The sequence below is a fragment of the Balearica regulorum genome, chromosome 5 (assembly GCF_011004875.1).
Source record: "Balearica regulorum gibbericeps isolate bBalReg1 chromosome 5, bBalReg1.pri, whole genome shotgun sequence".
Lineage (NCBI taxonomy): Eukaryota > Metazoa > Chordata > Aves > Gruiformes > Gruidae > Balearica > Balearica regulorum.
In genome coordinates this window covers 7418660-7425435 of record NC_046188.1, presented here as the reverse complement: position 1 = coordinate 7425435, position 6776 = coordinate 7418660, and positions in this window count along the sequence as shown.

Sequence of the window (6776 nt, the reverse complement as noted above, 5' to 3'; positions counted from 1 at the left end):
CCAGGCCCTGAGGGCAGCTCTTGGACGCTGCAGGGGTGCGACCACAGCTCTCGAAATGTCTGCTCCGCACACCAGCCTCACCAGCGTACGGCAATGGCGGCACCCACCCGCTGTCCCCAAGGGCGGCTGGAAACTTCCCGTGTGGTTTTGCCTGGGTTGGGGCCACATCTGGAATTGGGGCACACTCCTGCTGGGATGGGCCATGAACCAGCTGAGGCTCTCCATTCTGAGGAGGGCAGCCGTGAATCGTGCTCCTGAGGACCCCATCCCTCTGACCCTGCGGAGGGGAGAAGAGTGAGACACGGGGCATGTCCACACACATGGTGTTTGGGCCCACTTCAGAGCAGGTTGAGCTTTTGGGATACTCTCACCTCAAGCCCAGACACATCTTGCTAGCAGAGCACGCTGGGGCAATCCAGGATGCTGCAGAGATGTCCCAGAGGAGATTTAACTGGGGAAGACATTTCATTCTGCAGTCTCCCATCAGCACCCATCCTTGGCTTCTTGGGCAACTCTAGTTGCCTGATTTGCCCTATTCCTGTTCCAAAGCGGCAGGGATTGATTTGCCACTCCGAGCTGAGAGGGTGTTGATTTGCCAGGCTGGCTGACTCAGCGGGTGCAGAGGGCCGTGACTCATGCCGAAGGGTGGATTTCGCCTGAGCCCTTGCTGCCTCACCGCCTGCCTGCCACGACACCGAAGGTACCAGCTCCATGGTGGGCAGCTGCCGCTCGGCTGCTGGCCTCCCAGTTGGCAAGGTGATGCCACTGGGATCGGTGGCGTTTTGCACTAATAACCTGGATCTGCAAACCAGGGGTGAGAAGGAGCAGAGCACCATGGGAGCAGCAATGCAAGCACAAAGGGTGGGTGGGAAGGAGCCAAAAACATGCCGAGTGCTGCAGCTAAATCCCCCTGGGATGGCGAGGCAGAGCCCGTAGTGAGTCCTGACACGTGCCTTGGGAACAGGGTGGGGATGCCAAGCCTGCCCGGCTAACTGGGCTGGGATGGAAACCCCGGCAGTTTGCAAATACAGCACAGCAGGTCAGGAGATGACCCATGGTGTGCCAGGAAGGGGGAAAATGGAGGGGCGAAGTAGTAAAAAGCTCTGATAAGAAAGGCCTTGTAATCAGAACAAATATCGAGTGATTCAGCTGGAGGTGATCAAGGAAGCAGTAAAGTACACTGCCTGCAATGTTTGACTTGCTGGCTGTGACGATGCATCAACCTCAGCTGAAGCCAAGCAGCAAATGCAGCAAGGAGTTGGCTTCCCCATATCACTGTGGCACCTGCTCAGGTCCCGTAGCGGGAACCCCAGAAAACTGGCCTCTGGGCTTCCTTCAGCTGAAAAGATGCCTCCTCCTGCGGCAAGCACAGGTCTCCATCCCACAGGGACGGCAGCAGCATTTGGCACCAGCCACCAGGCAGGAGGCCAGGACAAACAGCCGGGTTGTTTGCTGCGTGTCCCAGTAGACAAATACTTCTGGCAACCCACGTTACTTCACCAGGGGATGTTGCAAGAAATGCAATCCCCTCCTAGCCAAGCCTTGTAACAGGGGCAAACAGCCAAGCAGCAACTAAATGTCCCGACAGCCTGCGTTATTTGCTCAGACAGGGCAGGTCTGCTTTTAGCCCTCGTTTCACAGTGCCGGGGTGCGGTCCCCACAATGCTCACACCACCTCAGCAGCTGGGTGCCCAGCACAGGTATTGCCTTTTATTTCCCCCAAAATCCCCACAGCAGGTAGATAGGAGAGGGCTCTCTTGCTCTTTTCCCTGGGGAAGCACCAGGAGGTGTCACGTAATGCTTCACAGAGGGCTTTGCTGGGCTCAGGCTTTGAAAAGCCGACGGTGCCTCAGGTCACGGGTGGGCTTTCCATCGCCATCACCAAGAATACAGGCTTGGAGCCCAGGCTAAGCAGCTCCCTTCAGAAATTCAGACCTCTTGAATGAGACCTAGAGCTAGCAAACAGGAAAAAAATCCCACCCAACCCCAGCATGTCCCAAAACCATAACCCAAAGTTCACTTCTGCAAATCCAGGCTCTCACCCCACATATAAAACACACATGCGCTTCCTGTTGGCTCCACCCTCTCGTTCACAGCATGGCCGTCCTTTTACAGTACCCAGCTGGCAAAGAAATCTTCATCTTTCCTAGCAGAGACACCAGCTGAGGGTCCCCGATGTGCAGGACCCCCACACCTTCAGCCCTTTGCTCTTGGCTTTCGCAGATGGGCCATGGGGCTCAGAGGAAGGCTGGTGGGACACTTCTGGTGCCTACGGAAAACCAGCAAAGTTCAGAGGGCAAAACAGCCAAAACGGCAACAAAGAAACGGTGGTGGATCATATGGATCCCTCACACCACAATATGGTGGAGATCGAGGAGGTTCCTTGATTGCACAGGTCTTTCCATGCTCCCTGCGCCCTTCCCACCCGCTGTGCCAGCGCGGGCGGCTGGGACGGCCCAGCGGAGAGGTGCTGCGGCACTGCTGGGCTGTGGTGCAGCGGGGCTGAAAGCTGCTCTGCCGGAGCAACATGGCGATGAGCGGGAATAACTAACTCCCTGTGCTGAGGGGACCCGTCTCCCTTCATGGGAAAAGGTGAGCGGTTCCAGCCTCACCATGGTGCAGCGTAGGGAGCTCCCGGCTGTGCCATCACCAAAGCTGGCACGTCAAGACCATGGCAACGCTCTGCTCACACGACGCAGACCCACAGCAGACACATCCCTACCCACCCGGGCAGAGCTGTGCTTATTTATGCCGGCTTCCAGCGCTGACTGAGCACAGGAGCAGCTTGGCAAGCTGGGTAAATGAACAACAAACAACTCCCTCAAAACAAAACACAGTCACAAATAGTGATAAAATCAACTTTTCAGAGATCACATTTATAGTTTCTCCTTGGTACAATGCCGCTCCTCCCCAAACGGGGAACTGAAATGCCACTGGAGGATCACAGATGGGCAAAAACACAAAAGGAGAGGGAGGAGGGTAAATGAGACAATACAAAGATCATGTAGGTACTGAGCGAGGCATGTCTGTAGGCTGGCATGACTTAACGTGGATTTGCAAAGACTTGTCCAGTGATTGACCAACCTGCAAGTCCCGAGGTGCAGCTGAACATGACCTGCTAACCAGACTGGTGAGAGATGGAAAGTCCCTCCAAGACCTGTGGTCATTGGCTAAGAAGTAGGGAAAAAAATCAAGAAGACAATTTTACCCCCCTGGAGAGCACATTTCATGGGACAAGAATGCACAGCCCTGCTGTTGCCTGACTGCTTGAGTTTCCCTGTCAGCATAAGTCAAATATCATTGGGGTTATGGTAGCCACCATCGACTGCAGATCCTGCAGCTGGCAATGCACAGTGCTGCTTTGTGGCTGGTTTCATCACTGCTGCTCCAACCCCATGCTTCCCACCCCACCGTACCTCCCCAGCCGCCTTCAGGGGCTTTGCCAGGGAAGAGGGAGAGCAGTAAGTGGGACATGGTGTGAGCACGGGAACGTGTTACCAATGCAGTGGTCTGCATGTGGGGAAAACACAAAATGTTTGTGACAGGCTTCTTGCCACAGGCGCTTGCTGCTAAATTGACTCTACATCGAGATTTTGTGCTCCATCTAGAGTCCCTTGCCCATGGGATAAAAACAGATAGCAAAGATAAAACAGATAGCAAAGCACCGGGGATCTGCCAAGAAAGCCAATAGCTCTGGCAGCCCCCCCCGGAGCCCAGTGAAGAGCTGCTGCCATGCTGCACTGCCCTGAGACTGCCCAGCACCTGCTCCGGCCACCACGGCCACTTTCCCTGCTCGTACCCCGGCCCCAATCGGCTGCCCGGGCTCCTTGGCGGTGCAAGAACCATGGCCCATTGCATCATCCTTGCTCCACCTCCCTGGGGCAGGTCTCCATCAGCCCCAAACCTGGCAGCTTCCCCTGAGGGATCTTCGCCAGCTGGCCACAGCCGGCCGAGGAGCTTGCTTGCCCTGTGTCCTGGAAAATACCCGACATTCTGAATCGTTTCCTGGTCTCAGTCCATGCCAAAGCTGATACCTTTCCCAGTTCCTGGTGAGCAGCACCAGTTCCTGGAGTTCTCCTGAGACAGAGAGGGAGCACCCACCTCCAAGACCTCCATGCCAGCTCCTGCCTGCTTGCAAAGACTTGCCACAGAGGGACGGGGTTGATGGGTTTTCAAGTGCCTGGAAAGGGTTTTTATGGGCATGTATTCAGCTTTACCCATTGCAAGTGAGATGATTTTACTCAGATTCCTGAGAGACCAGAAATGAAGGTAGAAATCGAGCAATTAACCTCTGAGGAAAGGATGGAGAGGTGGAGGTAAGGCGGTTGTCTCTCAGCAAAGTGAGGCCCGGGTGATGCTGGGAATGCCTCAGTAATACTGTGAGAGTGAAACTGGTCCAAAAAAGTAGCTCCCCTTGGGCTGGAGAGCACCAAGAGATGCTGCACCTCCTTCTCCATGGCCACGTGCTGCCTTTCTCCTGGCTGGGAGGCATTGCAAAGCTCTCCGTTCTCCTGGCCACCTGCAGCGGGGTGGCCTGTGGCTCTGCCACCAGCCTGACACAGCAGAGCTTTAAAAGCAGATGCAAACCCCATTCATATAAAAATAAAGCCATCAAGAGCTTTTGGCCTGAGGGAGTCCATGAACTCCTGTGGTGAATGGGCTGGTACCAGAGCCAGCTGAGGACCTTGGGGTGCCCAGCTGCATCTCAGGGGGTGCGTAGGGAGGTAGCGAAGCTATCGCTGGGCATCACTGTATCACACCCACAATCTTTTAGGCCTTCTTTGTGGGCTTTTCTATTTTTGACCTTCTGCCTAATCGCATAAGCTGCTTTCCAGACTACAGCATTTGCAGCTTTCATTGACTTCCTCCAAAAATGAGAGCGAGGATTGCCAGGAGGGAGATGCCTGAGCCGCACTCGCTTTAACATGGTTTATTCATCTGGATGGTCATAGACTCATAGAATGGTTGGGGATGGAAGGGACCTTAAAGCCTATCTAGTTCCAGCCCCCCTGCCATGGGCAGGGACACCCTCCACTAGACCAGGTTGCCCAAAGGCTCATCCAACCTGGCCTTGAACACTTCCAGGGATGGGGCCTCCACAACCTCTCTGGGCAACCTGTTCCAGTGCCTCACCATCCTCACAGTAAAGAATTTCTTCCTTCTATCTAATCTAAATCTACCCTCTTTTATTTTAAACCCATTACTCCTTGTCCTATCACTCCATGCCCGTGTAAACAGTCCCTCTCCAGCTTTCCTGTAGGCCCCTTCAGGTACTGGAAGGTGCTCTAAGGTCTCCCTAGAGCCTTCTCTTCTCCAGGCTGATCAAGCCCAACTCTCTCAGCCTGTCTTCATAGGAGAGGTGCTCCAGCCCTCGGATCATCTTTGTGGCCTCCTCTGGACTCGCTCCAACAGGTCCATGTCCTTCAGGTGCTGGGGACTCCAGAGCTGGATGCAGTACTCCAGGTGAGGTCTCACCAGTGCAAAGCAGAGGGGCAGAATCACCTCCCTGGACCTGTTGGTCACACTTCTTTTGATGCAGCCCAGGATACGGTTGGCTTTCTGGGCTGCAAGTGCACATGGCCAGCTCATGTTGAGCTTCTTGTCAACCAACACCCCCAAGTGTTGGGGCTTCAAATAACATTAGGCAGGCAGCTGGCCCAGCAAAGGGCTAGCAGTGGCCAGCTGGCATCTGCCACCATTTATTTTTTCTGGCGACTAAGACGTAAAATATCTAATAAATAGAGCGAGCTGTTTACAACTCTCTCCACACAGCAGAGGCTGAACTAGAAAGCCAAATCACTCTCCATTCCACAATAAGCAGTGGGTGTTGGGTTTTAAAGAGCATCTCACCATGACCTTGATGGCCCATTTTATGTGTGGTGGCATGGAAGGGAGCCCAGAGGTGAAAAGGCTTAATTAGTAATACTTCAAGCTGATTACTATGGCCCATATATAGGATGACCTGCATCTACTATCACTTAGCATGGTAATGACTAAGTACAGCATGTGGTTTAAATATCTCCCTAATGCTAAAGCTAAATGCATCTATAGCCCTAACCCTCTAATTGACTGATTCTAAATATGATAGATTAGCTTTCCATCTCATTATATGTATCTAATCAGGGGATGAGGGCGTGTATACCCTTGGACACATGGTTTTTAATTTCTACTGCCCTACAACAGCAATTAAAAGAAAATTACTTGTCTACTCGAGTTTGTTGTAGGCTTATCTCGCACCCTATCTCAGAGAGCTGCCGGATTCATTTCATGATGGTAACAAAAATAAGCTGCAGAATCCTGCTTCAATGTGGACACCAAGACTTGGAAACGTAGGTGTTGCCTGTGTGACCTTTGCCTGATGACCCTAAATCAGCTCGGGGCTCTTGCTGCCTGTGGTCATTGCCCTGTAAACAACCAGCTTGTGGGCAGCAGTGCCCAGTGGGAAAGGCTGGGCACAAGGAACAAGGGAAGGTCTTGGCACAAACAACAGCTTAGGCTTCAAATGCCGATTCTCAGAGAGGATGCTCATTTAGATATTGTCTAAAAGAAGTTTCCTGATTCCAGCAACCAGCTGTACAGGGTGCCTTTTCCTGCGGTCACCATGCCTAGCTGCAAGGTCCTGCACATCAGGCAGGCTCCACTCCCCTAGGAACTGCTCACTATGGCCCCAGCCTGAGGACACAAGTGGGTGGAGGACTAAGGCAAACTCCCTGAGTGACCTCATGTGCATCTTCCAGCCCAGCTGAGCACTAATAAGCTTGCTGCATTTAGGCTTT